This window comes from Chiloscyllium punctatum, chromosome 11 (genome assembly GCF_047496795.1).
Source record: "Chiloscyllium punctatum isolate Juve2018m chromosome 11, sChiPun1.3, whole genome shotgun sequence".
Lineage (NCBI taxonomy): Eukaryota > Metazoa > Chordata > Chondrichthyes > Orectolobiformes > Hemiscylliidae > Chiloscyllium > Chiloscyllium punctatum.
In genome coordinates, this window is record NC_092749.1 from 35,725,912 (window position 1) to 35,743,652 (window position 17,741).

At 41.8% G+C, this 17,741-nt stretch overlaps 1 long non-coding RNA gene across 1 annotated transcript; it reads right to left on the reverse strand.

Annotated features, from left to right (window-relative positions):
* Window positions 1–662: 662 nt before the first annotated feature.
* Window positions 663–4,711, reverse strand: LOC140482895 (uncharacterized). Its single transcript, XR_011961804.1, has 3 exons — window positions 4,608–4,711; window positions 2,488–2,573; window positions 663–1,018 (listed from the first exon to the last, which is right to left on the reverse strand). It is a non-coding gene; the product is annotated as an uncharacterized lncRNA (long non-coding RNA).
* Window positions 4,712–17,741: the final 13,030 nt, after the last annotated feature.

Here is a 17,741-nt window from a genome sequence, read left to right on the forward strand (position 1 = left end):
CCCCAGTCCAACACTGGCTCCTCCACATCATTGTCTATCATGAACTTGATACCTTCACTCATGAATCAATTTCTCTGGAATGAGTGTAAGGGTTTTGTTTTATGGACATCTCTCACATGAACATCATGATCAGTCAAAACCATTTTTCCTAAGTTATTCTCACAAGTTGATCTTGTAAGTCACCTGAGTGGTTTTCTGGAAGTTAAGGCATGATGCTATTTAAACATCTCTGTACTTTCAAATTTGTTTGTTGGAGAGCCAACTTTTGACTTTTCCATTTTTAATTCATCCTCCAATTGCACATGTCCTTCAATCCCATGACCTCACCTCCCCTTCCCTGTTTGGGGAAGCACACACTCCTGCATCAGAACACCAGCTGCTGCAGTGAGTAGGATGGTGGCAAGTGATGACTGTATTCCTGAATTAATGGCTTGCCTCAAGGAATTAATTCAAAACTCTCAAAAAGAAGACTTGGTGGTGGTTTCCATGACACTGGCCCAGAATTTGACCATCTCATTCAAAGAATAGTATAATAGGAAGGAGACAAAACAATCTTTGTTTGAAAGCTTTGTACACATCCTAACAACACATTTAGCTGAGATAGAGATATTCAGTGACAACAGGAACAGTTGAAGGTAGCTGGGAGCTATAGAGCGGTGGATCTGGTATATTCCTTGTGGTCATGGTGGCTGCAGCCTTGAACAGCAGTTCCAGTGTCGATGAATTAGTTCTTTTCCTCTGGTGTTTCAGTGATGCCTGCAATGACGGCAGAGTGAATGATCCCTTGGTAAGTTTGGAAGGTCCCTTGGTCCTCAGGAATTGAGATGGGTCCTGGTCCTTTTGAGTTGAGACAGTCTCCTGGTTAAGGTGTTGGCTGCAGTACTGGTGGTAATGGGACAGCTTCTATAGAAGTGACAATCTGGATCCGGTCTGCAGTGGTGGGACTGCTTCGATGTGCTTCCTTCCTGGTGTTGCCACCTCAGGGCCTGCTTTGGTGGCTGCGCAGTGAGGCGGCATCCTGTAGCCACTTCAGAAATCAAGAAGTCATGGATTGAACAAAAAACAAAACTTGTCTTTACTTTGTGTGAATTATTTTAAAAATAATTTATTTAATTAAAATGGTACCAGATTATGGTGATTTATACACATTTTACATATTTTCTTAAATACAAGTAACAATAAATTACTATATTATACTTCACGATAAATTGTTCCTGCATCTTTCACTACAGTAAGTATACTTTTCTCTTGTCTATAATTCCTGTCATAACATCTTTTCAACATGGTAACATGACACACTTGCTAATACTGTCTCCTGTCCAGAGTACTCCCCACATAATTTTCATCAATAAGTTTCTTCCTGCTTTAAGAATGTTCAGTGAACATTCATTGGTTTCCTCGAGACAGGAACAATATTAACATTGGCCATCCAGTAATAAAATTGCAATCTTTGGTCTTTTTGACTGCTCTCGTTTTCATGGTTCGTTGAGCATCCTTCAAATGCTTTTTCGCCAACACAAATGTTTTGTTCAATTTCCCTCTGAAATACAAAACATAGTCTGGAAGCATAGTTTTTGAACTCTGGTTTATCAATTCATTTTTAATTAATTTAAATGGTCCTCTCACCTCATGTCTAATTATTAGTTCAAACAGATTAAGTCCTATGGACTCATTAGCGGCATCTCTCATGGCAAAAACTAACAGTATAATTCCCTTATCCCAATCATTATCAAATTATTCACTTCAAGTTCTACTTCATAGCCTTCAAAGATTTGTGCTATCTTTCTGGTCCCCCTTGGGGTTATGGGTGATAAACTGAAGATAATTGTTTTACTTCAAAATGAGCCATTACTTCTTTCAATATTGGTGACATAAAACTTGAATCTTGACATGATTGGTTTCCTTTGCGTAACTCAATCTTACAAAAAGAAAACTTTTCCATTACTATTTGTGTAAGAATGGTTCTGAAAGGCATACTTTCAGGAAATTTGGCGGAAACATTCAACTGTATGAAATGATACTGGTTCCTATTTCTGGTTAGGGTTCTGTGCAATTGTTTTAGACCCTACTAAATGGTTCTTCAGATGCAGGCATGTATAGCGAGTCTGAAAAATCTGACCACAGTTTTCTGTAATCATGACCAAGAAAAATGTATTAGTAGTTTAGTTTGGGTTTTCCTAACATCGAACTGACCTGCCTTTGGAATTTTGCAAGTCAATGGTAGAATTTGATTGCGATACTCAAATGGAGTTACGACCTGATGGACCACTGCCTAATCCTCATCTGTTGGTATTTGAGGTAAATCTCCATTTCCTCAACAATTCTTTGTATTTCATATAATAGATCTCAGGTAATATTTCAGATTTAATCTCTGAGGAGGCAGTTTGATATAACTCTTTCAATTCTGATTCTCTTTTATACATTTCTATTAAAGAAGGTATTCTCAACATGTTAGCTCATTCTCTTAACCTCGTGCTTTTCACTTACCTTTTTGAAAATTGTGTTGAATAACCGAATTTACAAATCATCTCCCCGTTTCATAGATTCCTTGTCTAATCCTGTAGACTTGGGATCTAATCATAATACAGTTAGGAAACAACACAAGATATGTGTCTTGAAATCATAGAATCTCTACAGTGCAGAAAAAAAAACATTCAGCCTCTCAGGTCTGCACCAACTCTCCAAAGACCATCCCAACCGCACCCAGCTCTCCACCCTATTCCTGTAACCCACATTTACCATGGCTAATCCACCGATCCCACATATCTCTGGACACTGTGGAATAATTTAGCATGGCCAATCCAGCACTGCAGAAGTCTGCCTGCTGATACACACAATAGTCAATGCCATTACGACCTATATTGTCCAGCACACACTTTAAGCTTCTCTGCATTCCGTCTGCTTACTGTAGTGAATGTAATAAGGTCAGCCAGATGGACCTTATAGAATATGAGTTCCCTGACTGGAGCTGTTAAACTGGTGCAGTCAGGGAGCCCTGGCTGATAGGAGTGTCAGAGGTTCAGTTCACTCTGAGAGCTGACTCTGAGGGAGCTGGATCAGTGTTAATAACTCTCCATGTGTAAATACAGGGTGACTTGGTGATGGGATACCTGCTCTGTGGAACAATTTCAATTTCAATTGTTTTTACGTCCTGGACCGATTCCATGTGAATATTCTTGACCTATGTTATTCAAATTAGTATTGTGGTAATTTCATAAATGCTGACATTCATGAGTTCTGGACACACTAGCAATCTTTTTATTGCTAATCCATTAGTGTCTGCCAAGTAAATACTTGTGTTCTTTTATGTACAAGTGCCATGGCTACATTTCATCATCAATGTACAAATGGAAGGAATGGGTAAGTCCTCTTGTGATGCAGTGATAGTATCACCATCTCAAATTCACGTCCTGCCTGTTCCAGTGGTGTGTAATAACATCCCTGAACAGATTTATTAGAAAATATCTCGAAGGAATTGGTGAAGAGTTCTTGTGGTAGGTTTCCCTACCTCTGGACCATGAGGCATGGGTTCAAAGAACACCTGCTCACAAGTTGTACAATGACATCACTGAGCAGTTTGATCAGAAAATATCTGTAAGGAATGGGTGAATTCTTGTGGGGCAGTGATAGTGTCCCTATCTCTGAGCTGAAAGGCCTGGGTTTAAGTCTCACCTGTTCCAAAGAAGGTTATGGCTGAACTGGTCGATTAAAAATCCCACCCATCATCTGTAATCAGATTTTTTTTCTGCGTCAGTTGTATCTTTGACTTCTAATGACCCAGAAATAGATCCTTTCAAATTCTAACTGGTAGGATACTTGCACAAACTCCCATGTCAACTTTGGACTTAAGCACGCACAAACCAATTTTCTTCGGGCACACCAAGTTGATACTGGCTAAAGGTTCTAACTGTTTGACTTTATCTACACTTTGTATCATATTCACAACATGGTAAGCCTGTGCACCATCTCCTCTGAATTCTTGCCCTGGTCAATCGAGCTGCTAACCTCATGTATGTGCTTATGTGTATGCAGATCTCTAACGCATTCCCATTTGTGCTGCCGCAATGTTGCACAAGCTTTTATTTGGTATATTGTATCTCTGGAATCAAATGTTTGTATGTGTGAACCCATAGTCCTTTTGTATTGCATAACTTGCAAAGCTGTTGTAACATAAGATCGCTCTGCAGTGGGTGCAAAAGATCACAATTCTCAAACAACTTGCTTGTTTCCAGGATCCTTTCTACTGTGTCAGTTCTGCAATCACTAAACTTGGGAAATATATTTTCATGCTTTGTTTAAAAAGCCTAAATCCAGATAGAATGTCTAAGGCCTTCTGATTCATAATAGGGAACTTAGTCACCATCTTGGAAATATTCCCTTGTCTTCTGAAGATATTATCAATATCAATACTGTGCTTCCTTTGCTTTCTGTTTAACTCTTCCTTGCTGGTTTTGGTTGCAATCCAAGCCTTATTTTAGTTTATGGCCTTTTTTTGCTTCGGGTTTGAGATTGTCCCACGTGCTCTGCAGCTATTGTATCCCAATACAGAATCAACTTATTGCCTGCAAAAATTCCCAGTCTGGGCAATTCACAAATCAAGTACTCACAGTTCAGCCAGAGACAGTGATGTTTACTTCCAGCATACTGGTGTAAATGTAACTTCTGCATCATCTGAGGCTTTTTCCTGTGGTTTTTAACTTCATGGTGCTGCTCTCATCTGTTGGGAGAAATTACCACTGATTACCACAGAGTATTCTTGAGCCATCTTCCTTCACACTGAATTATTGCTCTTATACTGGATTGGTAAGTCGTGTAAGTTTGACTTACTCGAAAATTCAAACAGGTTTACTGAACATGCTAATAACTTATCATTATATTGCAATGTATGTGTACTTCCTTAAGTGTAACATGCTGGTGCTTGGACTCCTTGTGGCTACTGTGGTGGCATCTTGGTTCTTGATTCATTAGCAATAACAGTCGCATTCTCAGTTCTTCGTGCAGCTACACAACAGCTGACAGACCTGATCTCTGTTTCCCCAGCACTTTCAGTTTTTATTCAAATGAGCCAACTTCTCTGGTGAAACCAGCTAGCCAAGATAAGATTGACATTTCAATCACAAATTTAGTTCGTGAGAAAACGAACTGGCTTTAAACAACCTTTATTGTAAATGCAAAAAAGTCATATTTCAAGCAGGATAGTGAGAGGAGTTAGAAGGGTATAGTACAGCTGGCAGGAGTCAGCTGACATCATAAAAAGTGAGAATGAAGCTAAAGCAATTTATAAACATCATCTGTCTGTAATTGTGCAACCAATCATGCTATCATCAGCTAGACACTGATTTGTGCTAAGCATTTCAAAGTTGTTCCTTTTATTCTAATTTCTAAGTTTGTACTCACTCTACGTTAATGACAACAAGAACACTGCCTCATAATGAGTATGTTGTGCCAGAATACAAACAAGTACATGTTATAGGCATTGTCACAGAGCAGTAATATGATACACGATCGCATGACTGCTGCTGGGCTCTTACAAGTTTTTTTTAAAACACATTATTGCAGAGTTACGCAACTTCTCTGGTATGCTTCTCTTGCTCACTGCTGCTCTAGGATAAGTGTAAACATTTGTCAGTTTGACTTATTTGGTGTGTTCTTAATCCAGGATTTCAAAAACTTTGTGTCTGCATATTTTCAGGTCAACTAAACAGCTAAAGTTTCTAAATATAATCTTTATTGTGAGCATGTTGAAATGATCATTATATGTGTCGAGTTGGATTTTTTTTTACTGTCCCTTTGCCTTTGGGATCCACAGTTGAATTCAAACCATACTAGTGGGATTAAAGTGGAATGGAACTGGGCAGTCTCAGTCCACTTCTTAGTGAGTATGTAGGTTACCAAAAAATCAATTTTGCCAGCAACTGGGACTAAGCTGGTGGCATTTCAGAATTGTCATCAAGGTTAAGTGGTATGGATAACAGAAATAACAAATTTGAACCCCACTCATTTATTGACTGAATTATAGCACATTAATCAGAAGTAATTGAAGGAATTTATCTCTACTTCTATAATTGCAAATGTGTTTGGCTTTATTCTGGACTATTGTGACTTCACCTTTATTGTGGGAGTGCCATATACATTTTTTGGCCCTGTTGTATGGTAATAAATATCCAGTTTTCTGGTCAATTTAGTCATTTTAAATCTAGTAAAACCATGGTATCAAGAAGCCTCAGGAAATCGAAGGTCCGTGCTCATCCGTGGGAAAAGCCTAAATTGACTGAAGTCATACCTGATACAAAAGGAAAACGATGATTGCTGTCAGAGGCTAATCCCCACCATTCCAAAGCACGACTTGAAATTGCTCAGGGCATTGTCATAGAATCATAGAATTTTACGGTGCAGAAGGAGGCCACTCAGCCCATTGTGACTGGACCAGCTCCTGAAAATGATACGCAGCTAGTCCCATTTTCTACCCAATCACCATAACCCTCTAAGTTCATCATTTTTGAATACATATCCAGCCCTCTTTGAAACCTCCTATGGAATCCAACTCCAGGGCTCTCCCAGGCACAGCATTCCAATTTCTAACAACTCTAGGAAGAACACTCCTCATCTCATTCCTAAATCTCGTGCAAACAATCCTGAAATTGTGACCCTTAGTCACTGACGTACCAACGAAATGAAACAGAATATACTTCTATATTTTGTCAAAATAGCTCATAATTTTGAATAGAGTCATAGAGATGTTACAGCACAGAAACAGACCCTTTGGTTCAACTTGTTGAACTTCAGGACCCTTTGGTCCCTCTTTATGGGTATTTTCCCTCTTTATGGGTATTTAAGCGGGCATTGGATAGGTATATGGAGGATAGTGGGTTAGTGTAGGTTAGGTGGGCTTTGATCGGCGCAACATCGAGGGCCGAAGGGCCTGTACTGCGCTGTATTCTTCTATGTTCTATGTTGTTCATGCCGACCAGATATCCCAACCTAATCTAGTTGTTGTGGTTCTGTTCGCCGAGCAGGGAATTTGTATTGCAGACGTTTCGTCCCCTGTCTAGGTGACATCATCAGGGCTTGGGAGCCTCCTGTGAAGCGCTTCTGTGATCTTTCCTCTGGCATTTGTAGTGGTTTGAATCTGCCGCTTCCCGTTGTCAGTTCCAGCTGTCTGCTGCAGTGGTCGGTATATTGGGTCCAGGTCGATGTGCTTATTGATTGAATCTGTGGATGAGTGCCATGCCTCTAGGAATTCCCTGGCAGTTCTCTGTTTGGCTTGTCCTATAATAGTGGTGTCGTCCCAGTCGAATTCATGTTGCTTGTCATCTGCGTGTGTGGCTACTAAGGATAGCTGGTCGTGTCGTTTCGTGGCTAGTTGGTGTTCATGGATCCGGATCGTTAGCTGTTTTCCTGTTTGTCCTATGTAGTGTTTTGTGCAGTCCTTGCATGGGATTTTGTACACTACATTGGTTTTGCTCATGCTGGGTATCGGGTCCTTCGTTCTGGTGAGTTGTTGTCTGAGAGGGGCTGTTGGTTTGTGTGCTGTTATGAGTCCTCGTGGTCGCAGTAGTCTGGCTGTCAGTTCGGAAATGCTCTTGATGTATGGTAGTGTGGCTAGTCCTTTGGGTTGCGGCATGTCCTCATTCTGTTGTCTTTCCCTTAGGCATCTGTTGATGAAATTGCACGGGTATCCGTTTTTGGTGAATACATTGTATAGACAGGGGACGAAATGTCTGCAACACAAATTCCCAGCTCGGCGAACAGAACCACAACAACGAGCACCCGAGCTACAAATCTTCTCACAGACTTTGAACCTAATCTAGTCCCACCTGCTAACACCCAGCCCATATTCCTCTAAACCCTTCCTATTCATATACCCATCCAGATGCCTTTTAAATGTTGCAATTGTACCAACACTTCCTCTGGCAGCCTATTCCATACATGTACCACCCTCTGTGTGAAAAAAGTGCACCTTAAGTCTCTTTAATATCTTTCCCCTCTCACTCTAAACCTAGGCCCTCTAGTTCTGGACTCCCCCACCTCAAGGAAAAGACCTTATCTATTTACCCTATCCATGCCACTCATGATTTTATAAGCCCCTATAAGGTCAACCCTCAGCCTCTGATGCTCCAGGGAAAACAACCCTAGCTGATTCAGTCTCTACCTATAGCTCAAATCCTCCAACTCTGGCAACATCCTTGTCAATCTTTTCTGAACCCTTGCAAGTTTCAAAACATCCTTCCGATAGCAAGGAGACCAGAACAACATGTAATATTCCAAAAGTGGCCTAATAAATGTCCTGTAAAGCCATAACATGACCTCCCAACTCCTATACTCAATACTCTGACCAACAAAGGAAAGCATACCAAGTGCCTTCTTCACTATCCTATCTACCTGCAACTCTACTTTCAAGGAGCTATGAACCTGCACTCCAAGGTCTCTTTGTTCAACTACACTCCCTAGGACCATACCATTAAGTATATATCCTGCTAAGATTTGCTTTCCCAAAACACAGCACCTCGCATTTATCTAAATTAAATTCCATCTGCCACTCTCAGCCCATTGGCCCATCTGATCAAGATCCCATTGAATTCTGAGGGAACCTTCTTTGCTGTCCATTACACCTCCAATTTTGGTGTCATCTGCAAACTTACTAACTATACCTCTTATGCTCACATCCAAATCATTTATGTAAATGACAGAAAAGTAGTGGACCCAGCAACGATCCTTGTGGCACTCCACTGGTCACAGGCCTCCAGTCTGAAAAACAACCCTCCACCACCACCCTCTGTCTTCTACTTTTGAGCCAGTCTGTATCCAAATTCTCCCTGTATACCATGAGATCTAACCTTGCTAAGCAGTCTCCCATGGGGAAACTTGTTGAATGCCTTACTCAAGTCCAAAAAGATCACATCTACCACTCTGCCCTCTTCAATCCTCTTTGTTACTTTTTCAAAAAACTCAATCAAGTTTGTGAGACATGATTTCCCACGCACAGTCATGTTGACTATCCCTAATCAGTCCTTGCCTTTCCAAATACATGGAAATCCTGTCCGTCAGGATTCCCTTCAGCAACTTGGCCACCACCGACGTCAGGCTCATTGGCCTATAGTTTCCTGGCTTGTCCTTACCATCATTTCTTAAATAGTGGTACTATGTTAACCAACCTTCAGTATTCAGGCACCTCACCTGTGACTATCAATGATAAATATATCTCAGCAACAGGCCCAGCAATCACTTCTCTAGCTTCCCACAGAATCCTAGGGTATACCTGATCAGGTCCTGGGCAGTTATCCACTTTTATGCATTTCAGGACATCCAGCACTTCCTCCACTGTAATATGGACATTTTTCAAGATGTCACCATCTATTTCCCTAATTTCTATATCTTCTATGTCCTTTTCCACAGTAAACACTGATGCAAAATACTCATTTAGTATCTACCCCATCTCCTGCAGCTCCCCACAAAGGCTGCCTTGCTGACATTTGAGGGGCCCTATTCTCTCCCTAGTTACTCTTTTGTCCTTACCGTAATTGTAAAAACCCTTTGGATTCTCCTTAACTCTATTTGCCAAAGCTATCTCATATCTCCTTTTTTCCCTCCTGATTTCCCTCTTAAGTATACCCCTACTGCCTTTATTCTCTTCTCAGGATTCACTCGATCTATCCTGTCTATACCTTACATATGAGGTAAAAACAATGACTGCAGATGCTGGAAACCAGATTCTGGATTAGTGGTGCTGGAAGAGCACAGCAGTTCAGGCAGCATCCAAGGAGCTTCGAAAATCGACGTTTCGGGCAAAAGCCCTTCATCAGGAATAAAGGCAGTGAGCCTGAAGCGTGGAGAGATAAGCTCTCCACACTTCAGGCTCACTGCCTTTATTCCTGATGAAGAACTTTTGCCCGAAACGTCAATTTCGAAGCTCCTTGGATGCTGCCTGAACTGCTGTGCTCTTCCAGCACCACTAATCCAGAATATACCTTACATATGCTTCCTTCTTTTTCTTGACCAAACCCTCAATTTCTTTAGTCATCCAGCATTCCCTATACCTATCAGCTTTTCCTTTCACCCTAACAGGAATATACTTTCTCTGGACTCTCGTTATCTCATTTCTGAAGGCTTCCCATTTTCCAGCCGACCCATTTACCTGCGAACATCTGCCCCAATCAGCTTTTGAAAGTTCTTGCCTAATACCGTCAAAATTAGCCTTTCTCCAATTTAGAACTTGAACTTTTAGATCTGGTCTATCCTTTTCCATCATTATTTTAAAACTAATAGAATTATGGTCACTGGCCCCTAAGTGCTCCCCCATTGACACCTCAGTCACCTGCCCTGCCTTATTTCCCAAGACTAGGTCAAGTTTTGCATCTCCTCCAGTCAGTACATCCACATACTGAATCAGAAAATTTTCTTGTACACGCTTCACAATTCCTCTCCATCCAAACCCTTAACACGATGGCAGTCCCGGTTTATGTTTGGAAAGTTAAAAGCCTCTACCATAACCAACCTATTACTCTTAAACAATTCTGACAAATTTGTTTCTCAATTTCCCTCTAACTATTAGGGAGTCCATAATACAATCCCAATAAGGCCTCAATAAGGTCACCTCTTAACCTTCTCTGCTCCAAGCAGAAAAAGCCTAAATTTTCCAATCTTTCCTTGTGATTAAAATTCCTCATTTGTGATATCATTCTAATAAATCTGCTATGCAGTCTCTTCAGATCTTTAATGATGTAAGATGCCCAGAGCAGTATTCTGACCAATAATTTGTAGAGGTATAGCATCATTTCCTTGCATTTATACTCTCTGTCTCTGTTTATAAACCCAAGGATCAATTTGCTTGGCCTCCTTCAGAGAATCATGCACTTGAACCCTGAGGTCCCTCTGGTCTCCTCAAAGATGTACTATTGAGCATGTATTCTCCCTCCATTTTCCTCAACTGAAATGCAATATTTCTCACTTTCCTGCATAGAAATTCACGTGCCAGGTGTCTGCCTGTTTGCCAACTTGTCAATGTCTCTCTGAAATTGCTCAGCATTATCTTCACAGTTCACTGTTCTCGCTAACTTTGTATCATCAGCCAATTTAAAGATATTGCCCTCAATGCCATCTCCAAATCGATTATATAAATCAAAAAAGCAAGGATCCCAACACCTGGGGAGCCCACATTCAACTTGTTTTCAGTTTAAGAAATGCCCTTTTGTACCTACCTTCTGTTTCCCATCTTTTAACCAACTTCCAATCCATGCTGCCAAGGAATCATTAACCACAAACGTTTCTAATTTGTTCACCAACTGACTATGTGACCGCTGTATCAGATGTTTTCTGAAAGTCCAAATATACAACATCCACAGCACTACCTCATGCACTGCTTGTGTCACCTCATCAAAAAATTAAATTTGTAAGACATGATCTACCATTGACAAAGCAAAATTGACTGTCTCTAAGGGTATCCTGCATTGTTACCTTCACCAGTTTTCCCACTATTGATGCCTAGCTGTCAGGTCTATAATTTCCTCAGTTCTCTTTCACCTCTTTCTTAAACTACAGCAGTGAGTTACAAGCTCAATCGAGAAAAAAGCAAGTCTGGAAGTTCTTCATCATGATCAATTGCCAAATAGAGGCAAAAAATAAAGGCTAAATAGACGCAAGGAACATTTAAGAATAGTTAAAAGTATGGAAGAAATAATTTATCAAGGATGAATCTGAGATTGGCTGAATGGTTGATAATTAGAATTAGAACTAGAATTAGCTTTTATTATCGTATGTACTCAAGTACAGGGATACATGTACAAAGTTGTCATCTGGTGCCACCTTAGCTACAAAGATACCCAGGTACTATATCTTATGTATAAGTTATAAAAATAAATAAAGATAAAGAAATAAAGGTTAAAGTCCAGCATTGCAATCCTTCTAAAGAAGAGAGTCTGCACCTAATCTGTGCCAGGCATGCTCGAGGCCGGAATTCCATCGAGTCTGTGCTGGGCTCCCTCGAAGCTGGGAATCCAGCAAGTCTGTGCTGGGCTCCCTCGAGGCTGGGAGTCCATCGAGTCTGTGCTGGGCTCCCTGGAGGTCAGGAGCTCACTGAGTCCATACCGGGATCCCTCGAGGCTGTGAATCATAACGTGTAATGTTTTCATGACCAGCTGTAAATTGGTCTTTAGATACAAAAATCAAACAGTTAAAATGAAAAAAAAAAGAGATATAGCTTTGAGATAAAGGACTGGTAGCTGAGTCCAATTGAAAATTTGCACCAGTGACCTGAATAGACTCTCAAATCAGTGACTCCTTGACAGCTGAAACTGTCCTAAAACAATTGTAATTATTTTCCTCAACTAAATTTCGGTCCTACTCTGTGTTTAACAAGAGAATAGGAACCCAACTAGGGTGTAGTAATTGCACTCAGTTTCCAGTTGCAGAAGCAAATTCAAAGATGATGCATCTGGAAAATCAAATGGTCTCCGAGGAATTGAAGTTAGAATTTTAAATATTTGAAATGAGACAAAGTATAGACTGCCGACCGAGAAAATTTTCTTGGGACAAATTTATTGCCTAGTCATCATTTAACTAGCTTTGCATAGACTCACTGTTCTGAGTTAAGTTTGAAGACTTCCAAGATGGGGGACAGGATAAATTTCTGGCTGTAACAGCTGCTCCTTTTTTTGAGGTATTTTAGGTGCTGGAGGTGATTTCCTCGAATTCTAGGAGCAGCCATTACTGTTTTATATGCTGTTGCATTGTTTGAAACTTTGGAAAAAAAAAGTCAAAACAACAGCAGCTTTAAAAGGGAGAAGAACAGACAAAGGAAGCACATGGTGAGGACAGTGCAGGAGAGAGAGAGAGAGAGAGAGAACCTGCACAGTTACTGCCTTTGCTGTTTGAATTCATGTATCGCTGGACATCGGAGTGCACCTGAGAAAATTATCAAACAGTGAAATTCACAACTAATCTTGGAGGAACTGTTGGGTGAAGTTCACAGCACAGAATTGGATAAGTTAATCATTGCTTTAAGTGTGGCCTACAGTGAATCTGCAGTAGTGAGTAGAGTAGGTTCTTTCTTGATTATATGTTTTTGGAGCTATGTCTCTTGATTAAACTTAAAATATAAGCCATAACTATTAATTTAACCTGGGGCAAAAGACGGTGTTATTTTCTTGTGAAGGAGCAAAAATGGTCTGTAATAGAGTGATATGTACTTCTTGTCAGATGTGGGAGTTTAAAGAGAGTTTAAGGTTACTCTGGATTATATCTGCCATAAATGCTGTAAACTAGTAAGGTGGGGGTGTGGGACCCAGGGAGATAGTGAGGAAAGAGATCAATCTCAGACTGGTACAGTTGAGAATGGAAGCGAGTCAAACAGTCAGGGCAGGCAGGGACAAGGTAAGACTAATAAATTAAACTCCATTTATTTCAATGCAAGGGGCCTAACAGGGACGGCAGATGAACTTATCAGATCGAATGGATTGTTTGGAGAGACAGTAAGAAGCAATGAGGAATTTGCAATAGCAACAGCAACAGGATGTGATGGATGGCAGTGATAGGAAGGGGGGAAAGTCTCAGATACAGTCACATAGATGGGTTAACTCCAGGAAGGGTAAGAGAGGTAGACAGCTCATGCAGGAGTCTTTTGTGGATATACCCATTTCAAACAGGTATGCTGTTTTGGAAAATGTAGGGGGTGATGGATTCTCAGGGGAACGTAGCACGAACAGCCAAGTTGCTGGTATGGAGACTGGCTCTAATGCAACGAGGGGTACGTTGGATTCCAAGAGATCAATTGTGTTAGGGGATTCTGTAGTCTGAGGTACAGACAGACGTTTCTGTGGCCAGCAGAGAAAAAGCAGAATGGTGTGTTGCTTCCCTGGTGCCAGGATCAAGGATGGTTCAGAGAGGGTGCAGAATGTTCTCACTGGGGAGAGGGGCCAGCAGGAGGTCATTGTCCACATTGGAACCAATGACATAGGAAGGGAAAAGGTTGAGACTCTGAAGGGAGATTACAGAGAGTTAGGCAGGAATTTAAAAAAGATGTCCTCGAGAGTAGTAATATCTGGATTACTCCCGGAGCTACGAGCTAGTGAGGGCAGGAATAGGAGGATAGAGTGGATGAATGCATGGCTGAGGAGCTGGTGTATGGGGGAAGGATTCACATTTTTGGATCCTTGGAATCTCTTTTGGAGTAGAAGTGACCTGTACAAGAAGGACAGATTTCACCTAAATTGGAAGGAGACTAATATACTGGCAGGGAAATTTGCTAGAGCTGCTTGGGAGGATTTAAACTAGTAAGGTGGCGGGGTGGGACCCAGGGAGATAGTGAGGAAAGAGATCAATCTCAGACTGGTACAGTTGAGAACAGAAGCGAGTCAAACAGTCAGGGCAGGCAGGGACAAGGTAAGACTAATAAATTAAACTGCATTTATTTCAATGCAAGGGGCCTAACAGGGACAGCAGATGAACTCAGGGTATGGTTAGGAACATGAGACTGGGATATCACAGCAATTACAGAAACATGGCTCAGGGATGGGCAGGACTGGCAATTTAATGTTCCAGGATACAAATGCTACAAGAAGGATAGAAAGGGAGGCAAGAGAGGAGGGGGGTGGCATTTTTGATAAGGGATAGCATTATAGCTGTGCTGAGGGAGGATATTCCCGGAAATACATCCAGGGAAGTTATTTGGGTGGAACTGAGAAATAGGAAAGGGATGATCACCTTATTGGGATTGTATTATAGACCCCTAATAGTCAGAGGGAAATTGAGAAACAAACTTGTAAGGCAATCTCAGCTATCTGTCAGAATAATAGGCTGATTATGGTCGGGGGTTTTTACTTTCCAAACATAGATTGGGACCGCCATGGTGTTAAGGGTTTAGATGGAGAGGAATTTGTTAAATGTGTACAAGACAATTTTTTGATTCAGTATGTGGGTGTACCTACTAGAGAAGGTGCAAACCTTGACTGACACTTGGGAAATAGGTGTTAGTGGGGGAGCACTTTGGGGCCAGCGACCATAATTCTATTAGATTTAAAATAATGATGCAAAAGGATAGACCAGATCTAAAAGTTCAAGTTCTAAATTGGAGAAAGGCCAATTTTGACGGTACTAGGCAAGAACTTTCGAAAGCTAATTGGGGACAAATAAAGGGAAAGAGAAGGGCTGGAAAATGGGAAGCCTTCAGAAATGAGACAAGAATCTAGAGAAAGTATATTCCTGTCAGGGTGAAAGGAAAGGCTGGTAGGTATAGGGAATGCTGTGACTAAAGAAATTGAGGGTTTGGTTAAGAAAACGAAGGAAGCATATGTAAGGCATAGACAGGATAGATCGAGTGAATCCTTAGAAGAGTATAAAGGTAGTAGGACTACACTGAAGAGGGAAATCAGGAGGGCAAAATGGGGACATGAGATAGCTTTGGCAAATAGAATTAAGGAGAATCCGAAGAATTTTTACAAATACATTGAAGACAAAAGAGTAACTAGGGAGAGAATCGGGCCCCTCAAAGATCAGCAAGGCGACCTTTGTGTGGAGTTGCAGAAAATGGGGGAGATACTGAACGAGTATTTTGCACCAGTATTTACTGTGGAAAAGGATATGGAAGATATAGACTGTCGGGAAATAGATGGTGACATCTTGCAAAATGTCCATATTACCGAGGAGGAAGTGCTGGATGCCTTGAAAAGGGTAACGGTGGATAAATCCCCAGGACCTGATCAGGTGTACCCAGAACTCTATGAGAAGCTACATAAGTGATTGCTGGGCCTCTTGCTGAGATATTTGTATCATCGATAGTCACAGGTGAAGTGCCAGAAGTCTGGCGGATGGCTAAAGTGGTGCCACTGTTTAAGAAGGGTGGTAAGGACAAGCAGGGAACTATAGACCAGTGAGCCTGACATCAGTGGTGGCCAGGTTGTTGGAGGGAATCCCGAGGGACTTGATGTACATGTATTTGGAAAGGCAAGGACTGATTAGGGATAGTCAAATGGTTTTGTGTGTGGGAAATCATGTCTCACAAACTCGATTGAGTTTTTTGAGGAAGTAACAAAGAGGATTGAAGAGGGCAGAGTGGTAGATGTGATCTATATGGACTTCAGTAAGGTGTTCAACAAGGTTCCCCATGGGAGACTGATTAGCAAGGTTAGATCTCAGGAAATACAGGGAGAACTAGCCATTTGGATACAGAACTGGCTCAAAGGTGGAAGACAGAGGGTGGTGGTGGAGGGCTGTTTTTCAGACTGGAGGCCTGGGACCAGTGGAGTGCCACAAGGATCATTATTGGGTCCTCTACTTTTTGTCATTTACATAAATGATTTGGATGCGAGCATAAGAGATACAGTTAGTGAGTTTGCAGATGACACCAAAATTGGAGGTGTAGTGGACAGTGAAGAGGGTTACCTCAGATTACAACAGGATCTGGACCAGATGAGCCAATGCGCCGAGGTGTGGCAGATGGAGTTTAATTCAGATAAATATGAGGTGCTGCGTTTTGGGAAGCAAATCATACCAGGACTTATACACTTAATGGTACGGTCCAAGGAAGTGTTGCTGAACAAAGAGACCTTGGAATGCAGGTTCATAGCTCCTTGAAAGTGGAGTCACAGGTAGATAGGATAGTGAAGAAGGCTTTCCTTTATTGGTCAGAGTATTGAGTACAGGAGTTGGGAGGTCATGTTGCAGCTGTACATGACATTGGTTAGGCCACTGTTGGAATATTGCATGCAATTCTGGTCTCCTTCCTATTGGAAAGATGTTGTGAAACTTGAAAGGATTCAGAAAAGATTTACAATGATGTTGCCAGAGTTGGAGGATTTGAGCTATAGGGAGAGGCTGAACAGGCTGGGGCTGTTTTCCCTGGAGCGTCGGAGGCTGAGGGGTGACCTTATAGAGGTTTACAAAATTATGTGGGGCATGGATAGGGTAAATGGGCAAAGTCTTTTCCCTGGGGTGGGGGAGTCCAGAACTAGAGGGCATAGGTTTAGGGTAAGAGGGGAAAGATATAAAAGAGACCTACGGGGCAAAGTTTTCATGCAGAGGGTGGTATGTGTATGGAATGAGCTGCCAGAGGAAGTGGTGGAGGTTGATACAATTGCAACATTTAAGAGGCATTTGGATGGGTATATGAATAGGAAGGGTTTGGAGGGATATGGGCTGGTGCTGGCAGGTGGGACTATATTGGGTTGGGATATCTGGTTGGCATGGACGGGTTGGACTGAAGGGTCTGTTTCCATGCTGTACATCTCTATGACTCCATGACTATGACTTCAGAGGTTTCTGACTCATGTACTAATAGTCAGCAATGATTAGAAAATCAAAGCTACTGTAACTCCAGGACAACTGTAAAACTGACAGCCCCACCCACCTTTTACTCCTCCCTTGAACCCCTGACCTGAGACCCTGTGGGACACCCTAACAATCCCACCTCCCAGTCCATTGTTGATGACACTGAGCAGACCCACCTCCTCACACACTGCTACAGATTTGCAACACCCCACCAACCTGATCCAAACCCTCCCTGGGCCCTATTCTCATTCAAACCTGACCGAGTCCCGACTCTGCCACTACTCCTTCAGACCTCACCATCCCACACGTGTCTCTTCCCACATCCATCTCTGCATCCAATCTGACCTGACTCGACTTGACTCTTTTCTCCCTACTGGTCGGGACCCTACTCCCTTCAGATCCAACCAACACAGACCTAACTCCCTACACCTCTCCAACCTTACCCAGCCCAGAATCAACTCTCCCCACACCCAACTTGCCTC